The sequence below is a fragment of the Oxyura jamaicensis genome, chromosome 15 (genome assembly GCF_011077185.1).
Source record: "Oxyura jamaicensis isolate SHBP4307 breed ruddy duck chromosome 15, BPBGC_Ojam_1.0, whole genome shotgun sequence".
In the NCBI taxonomy this organism is placed as follows: Eukaryota; Metazoa; Chordata; class Aves; order Anseriformes; family Anatidae; genus Oxyura; species Oxyura jamaicensis.
Genome location: NC_048907.1, coordinates 4,864,915 through 4,879,982, shown reverse-complemented (window position 1 = coordinate 4,879,982; position 15,068 = coordinate 4,864,915). Strand labels below are relative to the sequence as shown.

The window sequence follows — 15,068 nt, the reverse complement described above, 5'->3', positions numbered from 1 at the left end:
CTTTCCACAGGGCAGGCCAGCTTTTAGCTTTTCCAGTAGTTACTGCATTCATTATTAATATACTTTGCATGCTTTAAAGGGCTCTAAGCACAAGACTGACAAGCAGTAGGGCTTCTCCTGGCTGTTAACAGCCATCTGGGCTGTCTCACTTCTGTGCCAGTATGTTCTGTTTTGAAGACCAGCACTGGTCTCCAAAGCAACCTGGTGCATGGTGTGGAAGATGCCTACCGTGCTGAGGGTGGATCTGTTCTCCCCCAGCTTTTCTTGACAGCAGCCCTTGTAAGATGCTAATACATTGCATTACACATGCACCTTCCTGACAGCTAAGAGCTTAATACCCAGTACAATGCCTACCTTACGAAGCAATAGAGGTACCGCTGTTCTGCCTTTGTACAGGGAGCTGAATATTGCTTTAATGCATTCATATTTAGCTTAGGGTCCCCAGAGGGCTGTTGATTTATCTGTGCTCCTAGGCTTCCTATTTGGCGCAGATATTGTGTGTCAGAGAGCAGAAGGGAAGGATTTGCTGCACCTTATCTCCATTCAGATGATAGCGACGCTCCCTGATAACTCGCTAATCCACAGAGATAAGAACACTGCAAGCAGATTTTGCAGCCCTTAGTATGAAATGTGTGCAGGGATTTATGTTATTCTTGCAAATACTGAAATCATACATTTTGCTGTGTGAGCCACAAACTTCATGTAACTATGACTATTAGATCCCAGGATCAGGTGCATTTCAAACAGCATTACCTAGATGAGCAGACGATGTGATATAATAAAGAGAAAAATAAGATCAGATGAGCAAGACACTTAATGTAACATCACTTTTACCACTACACACTATTACCAGAGAAACAGAATTAGAAGATTTTTTATATTTATTTATTTATTTATTTATTTTCCCTTAATAGATTTGTTATTTTGTTTGGAATTTGGTCATAGTAGTGGGGAGTATGGAGAGGAGAAGGAAGAGGAAAAATCTCCAGATTCTTGGGGAATAAATGTCTGCCACAGACATTTAAAACTCACTGAGAAGTGACAGCTCTGGACTTAGGGGTTTCATCCTCCAAAGGCTTTCATGGCTGCAGTAATCATCAGGGCTGAACAATATTTGGGTAGAAAAAGCCAAAACTGGGCCTTGTGCGTATCCTCTCCTCTGCCCCCACACCCAGGCATCATCCATACCATTAATGCTCAGTGTCACATCCTTAAAGGGGATCTTGCATCTTACCTACTATAGCCACATTGATGTTTTGGTTACATTTATACAGTTGCTGTTTGTTTGTTTGTTTGTTTTTATGCTAGTTTCTTGGTTGTGGTGGCCTGTGCTGTCTTTACGGACTTGGACTCTTGCTGTGCTGCAGTTCTGTATTTCAGTTCCCATGAGTTGTTCACTGGGACACCTTGCTTCTGTGTGTGACAGGCACACCTCAGAGCTGGCTCTTTCCCAGAGAACTGTCAGATCATAGCTGTGAAGTTTCAGAGAGTGTGAGCAGGTCTTCCTGCACTTGGATGTACTAATCTGTGAAGCAGAAGGACCCAACAGTCCCAACAGTAGCTTCTAGAAAGTGAAAAGTAGTCTGAAAATACAGATGGACCTGTAAAGCCAAAATATGTGAAGAAAGAGAGCTGCAGCAGAATGGTACAAAACCTGGGAACATGTTCTAGTGACTAGAAAATTGATCCTACCCAGCTCTCTCACAAATGCTGAGTTTAGCTTTGCTGTAAGTAAGCGGTTTAAAAGCTGAAGCAGGTGGGTTTTGGTGGTCCTCCTCCACCTCCCATGCTCACACAGTTGTCAGAGGTGTTACAGCCTGAGTGGAAGGTGAAACATGTCCCTGTAGACTGAAAAGCCAGGATCATCATTTGTCCGTGACATCTGAAAAGGCATGGGAACATCCTGATTGCAGCTAAGCCCACCTAGCACCTGCAGAAAGTTTCAGGGTTTGTGCAGTAGCTGGGATGCAGAACAACAGTGTTTAACTCTTCTGTCTCTTAGGCCTCCATTTACTTTTCACCACCTGCAATAAGGTTTAAGTACAAAACAAGACGGTCAAATGTCTCAAAGGCCTCCCCAGCCTAGACCTGTAGGCAGACACAGCATCACAAGGCTGCTCGACCTAAAGGGCAAAATCCAAGGAGACCAGTGGCAGAGCTACAAATTGCTGTGAGAAACCAGGTAGCAGTTCTTTATGGCAGCAGCTCTCCTACAGAGTTACTCTGGAGTCCAGTGCTGATGTGGCTGTGCTCCCAGTTATGTTGTCAGAGCTCAGAAACACTATATTCCTCCAAAGGTTTCACTACTTCATTTATGAGAAAAGGGGCAAAACCTTTTAAAGTGTTCCCAGAAGCCCCGTGGGTTTTTCATTCACCAAAAAAAATTGCCGGATTGATTCCATTTTGCATTCTAGAAACTCTGTCCAGGGATGTTTGAAAGGATGCCTCGAAGCAGAGATCCCCATGTAATCAGAAATGTCGTGACGCCCAGCTAAAATAGAAAGGGAGAGACAAATGGCATTAAAAGAAGGAGTCCAATAAGAGGATAGAGAGCTTTGAGAATTAGTTATTTGACTCTTTTTGACCTAAATCTCTAGTTTAATAAAGCAAAATCTTTCCACGTGGTGTTTTTTAAAGCCCATGAACAGAAGGTTTTTGCAGCCTGCCCAGGGACTCAGCAGAGGATAGAGTTTACCAAGCCTGTCAGCCAGCAAAAGGAAGGGTGGTCCACTGCCTAATCCTGCTCACCCTATTCTGCACCTCACTCTGCACGCTCTGCTCAGCATGGAGTAATGATCTTTCTATTGCTGTAACCTTGACATTAACATGCACAGGGGAACAGGTGAAAGCTGCAAGGCTGAGACCAAGTGTTGATTTTCCTGCAGGGATGAAGCAGGGCAGCACTTCCAGCACTTTGTGGGAAGGTAACTAGAAGAAAGGGGATGTCAGGGTGGGTGGTTTCAGCATAACACCGTCCTGCAGCCTGCCTCACCCTCCTCATGTGCTAGTCTGCAATTGTCTAAATGATGGGAAGGTGATTGCCTTGATGCAATTGCTTAAACATGGACCCCCCTGCTGGGAAGCGGCGTAGAAGCAGAGGACTGCAGGTCTCCTGCCCAGGGTTTGCAGCCACTCCATGGAGCCAGAGCCAGGGGCTGTGGGGGATGGCGGGCAGTGATGAGCCTGGCATTGCAGTTGAGACAGCATAAGGGAGAGGGAAATAAAGTCAGTGGGTATGTCTGGCATTACGGATTTCATGCTAGTAGTTGTGCTGGAAGGAGACCCTGCCAGAGGCTTGTGGCATTTAACCTCCTAGGGCCGTGTGTCCCTGACCAGGGATCTCTGTTGTGCTTCCCTTCTTGGCAGAGAATGAGTTCACCTGAGCATCCTCTGCTTGAAAAAAGGCCATCTTCCCTGGAAATGAAGAGACTGTTCACTGCTCTGAGCTAATCCAAATCCTCTCAGGCAGCAGGCCTTTGCAGTAGGGAAGATTTCTGTGCTCCAGGATCTTCAGGATCTGTTCATCCCAGATGAGGGTTGACAAGTGATAAAGAATACATGCTGTTTGTCAAAGCCTGAGCAGAGTCCTCCTCCAGTGCTTTGCTGAAGCTCTCTGACTGCACAGCTGAGCTTATCTACCCATGTTTTCACTTTCCCACCACTCAACTCCAGAGTCCTGCTTCACTGAAAGAGCCTGCAAGGATTCCAGAGGGATCAGGGTTTCCATTCCAGTCTTTCATGAACTCTCTGGAAATAAAGATGACACCATCATTTCCAGCAATGAAGAAACTGTGGATGAGTTTGAAGACCATGTCTAAAGCTGGTCCAATTCCAGCCAGCCACATGCTACTTAATGCATCTATGCCACTGCCACGCATGCTACTGCAGTGCGCTGAACTTCAGACATGTAAATGCAGTGCTACAATGGCACCGGGTTCTTGCACAAATTGGCTGCTCCCTCTAAAAAAAAAACCCCAAGTTCCCCTAGAATGGGACAGTCTCCAGGAAAAGTGTAGACTGGACAATTGGATTGGATTTGGCAATGTGAAGCAAGAAATCATTCCTACCAAGTACAGACCAGCACACAGCCTGGAAGTGAGACTACAGGGACCCAGGAATCCCTGCCATACGTGCCTGTAGCTCCCAGACCCACAGCCAAAGTCAACCCCCTGCAAATGACAGTGCTTGTGAGATTTCTGGCCGAGTTTCCTACAACCAGTAAATGCTCAGAAACCTCCCAGCCTGATGATTGTTAAATGTCCCTGAGCCCTTCAGGCTGCTAGCGCTGCAGTGTCTCCCAGGGCTAACCTCTGACATGTGTACCAAAGGGTTAGCTGAGCTGCTCCAGGCTTTGATGGGTTCTGGCAGCTTTGATTTACTCCATGTTCAGGGTGAAAGGAGGGGTAGTTTTAGCCTTATAAATAAAGAGAAAATCCCAAATCTGTTGAATTAAAGACTAAGCACCAACTCCTATAATCACTCTGCAGAGTCCCTGAGATCTTCTCTCATTTATAGACTGATTTTTTTTTTTCACTTGAATGTACTGCATGAGCCTGATTTCAATTAATCCTTCTCTGTCCAAGTCCTTTAGGCATATGGCCTGAGAGGTTCCTGGCATGGAGCGGGTAACTCTGAGACCTCCTAATCCAACATCTGCCAGCTGATAAATCCCCATGCTCTTTTGAACAGCCCAGTAATAACTTTAATCACCCCAAACAGTTCCAGCTTGCTTGTGTGATGCTTCCAGTATGGAAGGGTGATTTAATGTCTGATGCTGCAGTGGCAGGCAGTCTTCTCGCTGCCCTCTCACAGCCACTGTCACTGATGTGGACCTTGGAGGACCATCACTGGCCAGGACCTTGGAACATGGGTTCCCCGGGGGAAGAAAAGTGCCTGGTGTGCTGCACTGCCCTGCTGAGTGAGCAGACTTGAGCAGCTCAATGACTTTGCAGGATGCAAAGAAGTAGCTGTGCTCAGTAAGGAACAGCAGAACACTTTGGGCTACAAAAAGCCCGTGGAGCCCAGGAGGGGAATGATGAAGTCCAAAAATACAAGATGTCATCATGGGCTTCAGCTCATCTGTGCAAGATTTCCCAGCTTCAGGATTTCCAAGCCATAACATGTTCAAAAAGAGCCTACAGATAGTGCCTGAAGAACGGTGGCCATTACAAGGTCAGCATCCAGCCTGAAGGAACATATAACACTGAAAGTTTAGAGCTCTGCATCCTGAAATATAATGGTTAGGGGCTTTCAACCTCAAGAGGTGGACAGAGAGAACATCATGCAATAAGGTAGCACTACAGGATTCAATGGACAATATGGTTTCGCAAAATATTTAAAATTGGAATTTACCGGGGGGGTGGTGGGAGCCTGTTTCTGGATTGTGCTGTGCAGAGCATTCAACAAAAGATTATAATGCTCCCTTCTTTTTTTTGTAAGTATCAGCATTGCACTTGTTTCAGGCTGTATAGTCTTGTTTGCCTGTTTACCAGGAGCAGATGAAACTTCCCTACTGGCTGATAAATAGGGGAATTTGCTCTCCTCTTCTGTTTGTTCAGTAGCAGAGTTGCTTCGGGAATCAGAGGAATGGAAAATATTTATCCATGAATGACCTCAGCAAGGCAGCATGCCCAGGGGACACTGTCCCTGAGATGGAGAGAGAATAAAGCATACATGGGTATGAAATCCTGGAGGAGCTGGGGCAGGCTTGCCCTCAGAGCAGGGAAGGACACAGTGCTGGTGACTACGTGTTAAGGTCAGGATGAGCAGAGCATTCTGCAGCATGCCTGTTTTCTGAGTGCAGCACAGTGAAAGGGTTGGAAGATCCTGAAGATCCCGACATTCTCCAGCTTCCATTTTTTATGAGAATTTTTTTAAAATGCTATAAAATCACATTCACCACTCAGGATCCATACAGAAGGACTTTTGGAGTTTATCTTGCCTGGTTTCCATCTGAAATGCATCTTTCCCAGTGAGGAAGCTGCAATTTCCAGTGAATACATTAGTTCATTCAGTCTCTTTGACAGTGACTGACATTTCCTTATCTCACCTGTCACTATACAGTATCACAGAATAATATACCAGCAACGTTCTACAAGGACTGTGTGCACTTCCACTCTGACTTGGTACTTACACCACAGCCCAGTGGCAGGGGTGCCTGTGACTAAATCTGTTCTGTCACCAGTTTCCAGTTCTGCTGTCTCTCTTTCTATCAGTGTTTCCAGAGGCCTGGTGAATGAGGGCTTGGTAGAGTTAATTTGTAAAAATGATAAGCAGGCTTCTTCAGCCCCAGAAGTTACAGATAATTTCCGAGGAAGTTCCGACTCATGCTATTGGAAGCCTCTTTGTCTCCCTGCCTGGCAGGTCAGATTAATAATGCAGCTTCCTATTGCCTAATGTCAGCGATGCTGTCTCAGCAGTGCACAGCCCACCAGATGCTGGGAAGTCACATGCCTGAAGGGGAAATGCTGGAGTGGACACAGATAGTCTCACTGAGGCCCCGTCTCCAGCAGCTCAATTTGATTAAACAAGTAAATCAAAAGGCTGCAGGAGATCAATGTTCCTGACAGATGGAGGCCTTTCAGAAGTGGCACTTGCTCTGAACATGATCCATCATTGCTGTGGGAAGGGACCCCGGAGCTGCCATGGGATCTGGCTGCCCTCTCGTGCAGAGGCAGAGCTCTGTGCAAGCTCTGTGAGAGCCTATCTGGAAAAAGGCAGCAGGTACAGCACAGAGTGGTGAGGAGCTAAAGGTCTGCCTCTGGCTCTCCTGGCACTCCTGATTCCCCTCAGGCTTCTTTCCCCAGTGCTAGGTTGTGGCCAGACGTGGTCCCTCACTGTTTTGTTCAACACAGCACATTTCCCTGGATGCAACAGGGTGTTCGTATCAGAAGTGTGGCAGGGAGGATGAAAAATGAGGAAGTGGGGCTCAAATGGCTTAAATCAAGGGCTGGGTGGTGGCAACCGCACTGAGACTGGGGCTCTTCTGTGGTCCTCTGCTCTACCCTGCCCAGAGGCTGCTGCCCAGCAGGGAGGTTCACACTCCCACGTCCAGCACATATGCCAACAAGTAGCTTCTGCCCTATCCAAAGGCTTCACTCTAACAGATTCTCCACCTTTGTGTGAGCAGAATCCACCAGCAAAACCCCTTGGGTGGGTTCTCTCTGCTGGTGAGGTCTGGACAAGGCAGTGCTTCAGTAAGCACAGGGTTAGGAAGGAGAGCTGGGACAGCGGGAGACTGCACGAGGAAGGTGAGCTGCACGGCAGGATCCTAGGCCAGACAAGGGCTGGGAGAATGGTCGTGTCCAAGGAGACAGATGCTGTCGGCTCTCGGACAGAATGGGAAAGTTCTCTATTTTTTAAGGTAGCTTTTGGTGGGGCTGTAGCAAAATCTCTTTCCAATCTGAAGATGGTATCGTATTTTCTGGCTACTAGGGCTGTTCTTCAGGTGTGATGTTTCCAGCCACTAATAAATCCAAGTTCACCTGTCCCCTGCTAAAATAAAGTATTTGCCTATAGGGCCATTCTTCTTGCCCTTGAACAGTCATACAAAAGGTCTGTATAGACCGGCAAAAGTTCAGTATAGACTGGCAAAGACATTGGGTAGGGGTGGGGGACCAACTGTAATCTGCTAAGCAAATTTCAGTAGTTACTGAAAAAATCTGGTTGCTCACTGTGCTCTCAAATATCCATCTTCTGGTATGTCTCCCCAGACCCTCTAAGCTACTGTCATGATTATTTTGGATCCACTGTGGGTGTTGGCTAATTCAATTACTGTTGGTGTCTGGAAAGATGCTGAGAAGGAAGGAAGGTACAGATACGACCTGTAGATTGAGCAAAAACAGTTACTTTGTGCAGGAGCCTTTAGAATGGTTATACAGTACATTTCCGTCAGTAGCAGAAGGCTTGCCAGATTTTCTTCAGGGTAATTTTAAAAGTTCCAAAGATATTATTCTAAAATATGACTCGTTTGTTGGTTGGGTCATCCTGTGGGATGCTTAGTGGAAGGGAGGCAAGAAGCTTGATCTTGAAAGATTTAAGAGTTTGTGATAGGAATCCAGGTCAAACAGAGCTTTCAGGTGGAAAAAAAAACAGCAACAACAAACACCTCTGTTTGCTTACCTTCAGGCTTGTCTTCACTCCAACAACCTTTTAAATTTCATGGATTGCAAACAAACTCCACATGGTATCAGGAAAAGCCTTTTCCCTTCCATCATACTCCAGGCTTGGCTGTGTATCTGCTGCCTGGTCTCAGGACTCATTTTGCCTGGCTGGACCAGCTGATCTTTCTTCTTCTTCCATTTACCCATCCAAACCTTTCTGAACACGTTATTTTCCAGCACTGAAAACAATCTGTGGCAAATTCCACAGACAATTTACACACTCTATGGATAGACTGTTTTTTAGACTGTTTTTTTTTTTTTTTTTTTTTTTTTTTTTTTCCTGCTTGTTTTGAGTCTGCCATCTGACAGATGCAGAATGCTTCTTGGAAGAAATGGCAAACAATTGTCACCTCTTTTGCAAGCTGGAGATTCACCGTCTGTTTATCTATTTCTCACACAGATGTCATTTCATACCTTTCATCATCTCTGTTGCCCTTTTCTATGTTTTCTTCCCAGTTTCACAATTCTTTCTGAGATGGGGAGATCAGGATTGCAGAAAATATTCAAGAAGTGAATACACCATGGATTTCCACAGTAGCATGAGGTTGTTCTCTGTACTGTTTTCCACTCATTTTTGACTTAGCAAGATTTACTTTTTTGATTACTGACAAGGGAAAAATCCCTATCTTTAATCTCTCTCTCACTTCTCTTGAAGCATTCTTCAGTGACTGTCAGGAGGAAGAAACCCTACCCTGGGAGTCCAGCTCTTCTACTCTGCTCAGGGCAATGCAGAGATTAGCCAAGGGTACTGTATCCGTTTATTATTTGTGCCATGTTGACCGGAGGAAGATTCACATGATGATTTATAAGATATATATCTAAAATACTAAGGACTACCAAACACAAGGCTGTTGAATATGTGCTACTAAATTGCATCCTCTTCTGCCTTATTATCCTACGTGTTTAAAGCAGCGTGGTCATGATATTAGTTTCCTGTCCTACTGTTTTCCCTGCAGAGACCCACATGAGTTAATATGAGGAATCTTTGCAATTATCATAGTGTAATTATCTGTAGCAAAGATACACTTTGAGATGGAGGAGAGATGACTAGTTAATGCTACAAATCTATAGTAATTAGAATTAAATTCTGAGAGTATTGGATTCCCCTCAGTGCCCAGCTCATTTATCTCCTGAGTCATTTAAAATATTTTTTATTATTAACATTCTTTTGTGAGTTTTTTTTTTTTTTTTAATTTCAAACAGAAATTTTCTTTCCTTCCTGCACTAAAGTGTTTATAGGCCTCAACCACCACAACTAGCAGTTTGCGTTTTTTATCAAAGGTCTTTTTTTTTTATTATTATTATTATTTTTTTTTTCTGGTTATCTAGGACCATTTTCAACAACTGATAATCACCAGCATTTTTCTTGAACTTAAGGAAATAACTAGATTTTGTGCTAATTTTCTGCACTGTAGAAATGGATTGACTATAAGCTGACTTTCATCAAGCCTTGCCTATTAACACCATCTGATGACCTGACCACCTGACCAGTTTCTGTCATACAGTGGAGTCTGTTTTGACCTTATGCTGTTGTCTGACAGTGACCAAATATGGATCTGAAGGCTTGAGGCATACACATGAATTTGGGGAAATCCTGATACAGACCTCAGTCTTTAAATAAAGAATTGTTTGTGCTGAGGATGTAGATCCAAGAAACTGATGTAGTTACTGGTTAGAATCTAGAAGCAGCCTCGAAATGCAGCCTGTTGTAAACAATGTAGGTACAATTTGAGAAAGGGACCAATACTTCAAAGATTTTTTTTTTTTTCTTTCTGCTAGAATAAATCTCAATAATGCACTTCCAGTTGTAGTAAGGAAGCAGTATTTTAAACTAAGTGAGGCATCCCCTGGAACATTTAGATTTTTTTGGGTAGATTATCTTGATGAATTTACTTGTGGGTTCATGCATCTCAATAGCACCCACAGAAAGCATCAGCCTTTGTGAAATTGCATTAAATTAGCAGTTAAGTGTTTGGAGACTTGGTTTCTTAATATTGTTTAGCCAACCATATCATGCAGATTGTGAAAAGTGCTTTAATCTGCAACATACAGGACTTCCCGAGGGATTAGCCGCAGCCCTGATATGTTAATACTGCAAAAATGGATGATCCAATTAAGCTCTGCTAAACCATGGCAGAATGTAAGGTCCGTATGTTGGCTTATCCTTATGGTTTGTGTATTAGTTGGAAATTGCTAGGCAGCCTGTACTGGTCACTGGATTCTGAGCCTTCATCAGGGTTGGCAGAGAAAGTGAAAGCTCTTTGCCTTTCTGAGGAGGGCTTTCCCCCTTCCCTTTACAGTGTACGCTCTCTCACAGGGCAGTTTTCCAAGAAGAAAAGCACCTGTGTGTGACCAGCTCATTTTTTGCGATAGCCCAGGGAGGCAAAAGCTTTCCTGTATGCTTCTGGGCCCTAACACCATTCCAAGGGCAGCTAAGTATGAAGAATTATTTTCATCAGCAGGTAGAAAGGTGCCTTGATAACTTCAGTATGACTACATGCATACTCTCACCTAGGCTTAGTGCAAAGAACTGACCTGCTGGGAGACGGGAAATACAGTTAACAGGTCTGCAGTGGGTCCCTGACCTATCATGCATTTGTGTCTCCACTCAAGCCCATGGGAAATACGTTTCTGTGAGCTGTTTTATATACATATATTTTTCCTCAATGTGCTTTGTGTTGCCTTGTCATCTCCACACAGACCAGACTCCATCAGAAAACGCTTTGCCAATGAGTTCCCTGCGCACCCTCAGCACTGTTTCTGTGTTGCTTATGTGGGAGATGTAATACCTGGGCTCCAGAAGCAACTGGAGTTGAATAAACTGTTTTGGGTTGAGGTGGGAAAAGTGGTCCTCCAAGCTGCTTCTAGGGCAGTCCTGTTCTCTGCCCCAAGATGTGCCCTGCTGTCCATCTTTGCAGACTCTTGTTGTTGAAGAGGTTTCCTGCTGGATGACTGCTCACAGCAGCTCCTCCAACTTGTTAGCTCTTCTGAAGAGGGATGAGCTGACAGAAGCAACAAACAATTAGGACTTACCACTACAAAAACTATAGTTATATAATACTGCAGGGGCATATCCCTGAACAAAGCTTTTAGGTTTCTGCCTCTGTACTGGGACTCTGAATATGAAAGTCAATCTGGTGATCACCTTAATCATGTGCATTACTGCACAAAACATATGGCACAACATTGCACGATTTCCTTATAACGTTATATTTTGTCCTAATGGTTTTTTGTATTAATACTTCTCAGTCTGACATCTCCTATCATAACTAGGAACTATACGTGTAACTGGTTACCTGTGTACCCTGAAAACCACATGACAACCAAAATGAGTAAGTGGTTGGAGAAACTATCATATGAGAAGAGATGAGAAGTGTATGGCTTGTTTGGTATGACTAAGTGAAAGCTGAGGGAAGATATGACTGCTGGCTATAGAGCTGTCAGCAAACAAATATCCAGAGACAGAAGCTAAACAAGTTTCTATTGAAACAAGAACTAATAGATGAAAACTAACTTTGAGCAAGTGTAGGCGAGAAAGCAGAAGATGATTGATGCTTTGGAATAATCTCCTAATCAGAACAACTCGAAGAAAAAATCAAATGTGTTCTAACATAGCTTAAAAACTTTTAAGGATTATACAATGCACTACTTAGTAGCAGTGGCCTAGCCTTTACCACGTGCAGATCCCTTGCACCACAATTTCAGGGCTAGGGCTTGTGTTTTTAAGCACAGATTTTTTTTCCCCCTCAAACTATGCTCTCTATTTTAGCATTAAACCAATAAATATAGACTAATTCACACTATTGCTGGTGGATTTCTTGATAAGAAAGTCACACAGGCAGGTTGAACTTCTCAGATTGCCCAGAGAAGCTGTAGATGCCCCATCCCTGGAGGTGTGTAAGGCCAGGTTGGATGGGACTTTGAGCAACCTGGTCTAGTGTGAGGTGTCCCTACCCATGGCAGGGGGTTGGAATTACATGATCTTTCAGGTCGCTTCCGCTGTTGCCTGATGCATGCAGTGCACCAGTTTTCACAAGTGTGCTACCCATCTGCCTGTGGGAAGACAAGTTTGTCTTCTTTAGAATTCCAGGACTCCTCTGCACTGGTCTGTCTCATGCCATTGAGACTGTGCTGCTGCTACTTTGTGATTTTTTTATTTTTTTTTTTAAGGACACCTCTGTTACTCTTAAATTGTGAATTAAGAACAGTAGACAGTAGTTACACCTATACTTACTAATTTCCTATGGTACAGAGAATAGCATACAACATCTTCTGGTGCAGAGAAAGAGTTCAGGTTTTTCCCTTTTGGAGGTAAAGATACACACTGCCATTTCTTGTGGCACTTCTGAATACTTCTATTTTTTTTCAGCTCTCTTTTTGGTTGTATTACAGTATCCCTTCCCCCATATTTTTAGCTGTTATTCTCTCTTATTGATTATTTCTTTTTCAGACTGGAACAATATTAACATACTGTAGCTTTTAATTATCTTTCAAAAACTTTGCCCTTGGGCTTGTTCAACTGGCTTGAATACAAATATATTGCTTTGCCAGTTAGTATTAAGAAAGGACACTTTCCTTGCCTCTTTCTTGTCCTTGGCATTCCCAGATAAGAGTAAAGTTCATACTGGAAGACACAATTTTATCTTCTTTCTTTCCTAATAGTTTAAGGACTTTTGCATTTAGAGAGGTTCAGGAGTTCACCAAGCAACATGAAGGCTCTCTGCTTATTATGGAGTACTCTGGTTAGTTAGACAAATTGAAAAAAGTTTAAAGTGTTATAGACACCTGCGTGCCTTATCAATTCATTCATGTTCATGTGCTTAAATTAAAAGGCTAAATATATATATATGTTTGAACTGTAAGCTCTTTGCCAATGTGCCAGCTTCTACCAAAAGATGGAATGATGTTCTGAGGACATTTAAAAATAGCAACCAGTAAGGGCTGGGGCCATTTTCTTGATACACTGAAGTTCATCATTTACACTCAGCACTGCAGAGCCGGTGATAATCATTATTGGATTTCAAGTGCAATTTTGATGATAGCTTTGTGCTCCTGGGAGGTAAGACATTTCAAAGGAAGAACAGGATTTCTCCCATTCTCAGTAAGGGTTACAGTCCTTGGGCGCAAGGCAGATACCATGCTTGTGAATCTCTCCTTTTATTTTCCTTGCTTTTCTTACAAGCGCACAAAATAAAACATTTCATTTGGGAATGCATGAAATATTTCATGCTGAATGGAACACTTTTTTTTTTTTTTTTTTTTTTGGTTTAGCAAGATAAATAACATTCCAGTGTGATCCAAGTAAAACCTTTTTTCCACTTGATTTTTCAATTTTGCTGTCAAACTGAAAAATCAGCTATTCTCCAAGACCAATAACAGGCAGCTCTGTTCTCCCATATGGAACAGCAATGTCCTGATGCTGAACAGAAGAATATTTCCTGACAACATCATTTGTTGTAAGTCTTAAAAGATACTCTGATCACAAAGAAGAAAGTGGAGCAGAGACTCCAGGCTTTCCTCACCAGTAGTGCAGCTGATCAATTTCAAGAGGCAGCAGCAGGAAGTCAGCTCCTTTTCTTGCATCAGGAACTTCAAAACATCCCAAAGAAAAGTGATTTTATTCATTTTTCTGGCTCACAGGCTCTTAAAACAAGTGACTTGCACCTTCAGCAATCCTGAAGGAAGTGTTTTCACGATGAAAAGGGGAAATGAGCATTCACTGAACCACTGTGGATGTCATGTGGGCCATCAGAGAAGTCTGGTCCCATCTAGCAGAGACTTCTAGGGAGAAAAAAGACTAGCACAGAAGGAAACTAACTGCTTCAGCTCAGAACCATCTGGGGTATGGTTCCAAAGCCCTTTGGTGCAAGAAGAAGTGTCTGGCCCAGGTTATTAGTAGCTAGTTTAGCAAACTCCAGAGTAACCATCTGAGATCATGTTGCCTCTGCTGAGGTATGCAAAACTGCAATCTTCAATTAACATAGCTTGGATACAGCCACTCCAGCAAAAACAAACCAGAAGGGTTTATTCTGTTCTGGGGAAACTGAGTGGAAGAGTGATTCCATTTTGTGCAGCTATTTTAAATACTGTTTTTTTTTTTTTTTCTGTTTCAGAAACAAACAAACAAACAAACAACCACCACCAAAAACAAAGTAAAACAAAAATCAGACAGTTGTTTCTCCAAACCATCTCCCTGACACAGGCAGGAGCAACTGGTGTGACTCCTGTTATTTTTACCCACCCTGATATTGAGATTCCATGGAAAAGAAGGATGTGCACTTTCCCTAGGAAAACCTACTTCATTACTTTATGAGCTTCTCTGTTAGACAGACAGATCTCTCTAATGTCTAACCACATTGTTCTGTGCTGTACTTTCAGCCCACACTGAACGAGGACAAAAATATTCCTACCCTTTGTTTAACTGTCCTTTGTATATCTGAAGACAACTACCATGTCTGCTCTCAGTTATCTGTTCTCTAGGCTAAAGGGACCCCAGTTCATCTAGGCTTTCATAAAATCATAGAGAAAAAACAAATTTAGGCAGGGTGGCTCAGGACACTTCACACAGGTCACGTCTGCAGACCTCCAGCCTTTTATTTCTTGCTTCTGGATCGTTTCCAATAGCTCCGCATTGTTCTTGGAACAATGCTCACAACAGCAGTTCTCAAAACGAAGTCAACTATTGCAGCTGAGACATTATAGGAAGCAAGTGGTCTACAGCACAGATTGCATGTGTCTTATATATTTGTCCTTCTGTAGGTCTCAGATATGCCATAGGATAACCACCTTGGTCATGAGGTTACAAACTCAGTCCCTACCTTCCAGTTCTTTTGCTTCTCTGTCTCCATATCTGTTCCCATAGTGTTTTTTTTTTTTTTTGGCAATTAGTGTTTTCTTTTTTTTCCT

General features: G+C 43.3%; 1 long non-coding RNA gene across 1 annotated transcript in view; it reads right to left on the bottom strand.

Moving 5' to 3' along the window:
- Positions 1-2,107: 2,107 nt before the first annotated feature.
- LOC118174929 overlaps positions 2,108-15,068 on the bottom strand; it is a 15,052-nt gene continuing 2,091 nt past the window's right edge. The window contains exons 2-3 of the long non-coding RNA XR_004754808.1: positions 2,486-2,491; positions 2,108-2,117 (exon numbers count right to left, since the gene is read on the bottom strand). This is a non-coding gene — a long non-coding RNA (uncharacterized LOC118174929). The remainder of the gene's footprint in view (positions 2,118-2,485; positions 2,492-15,068) is intronic.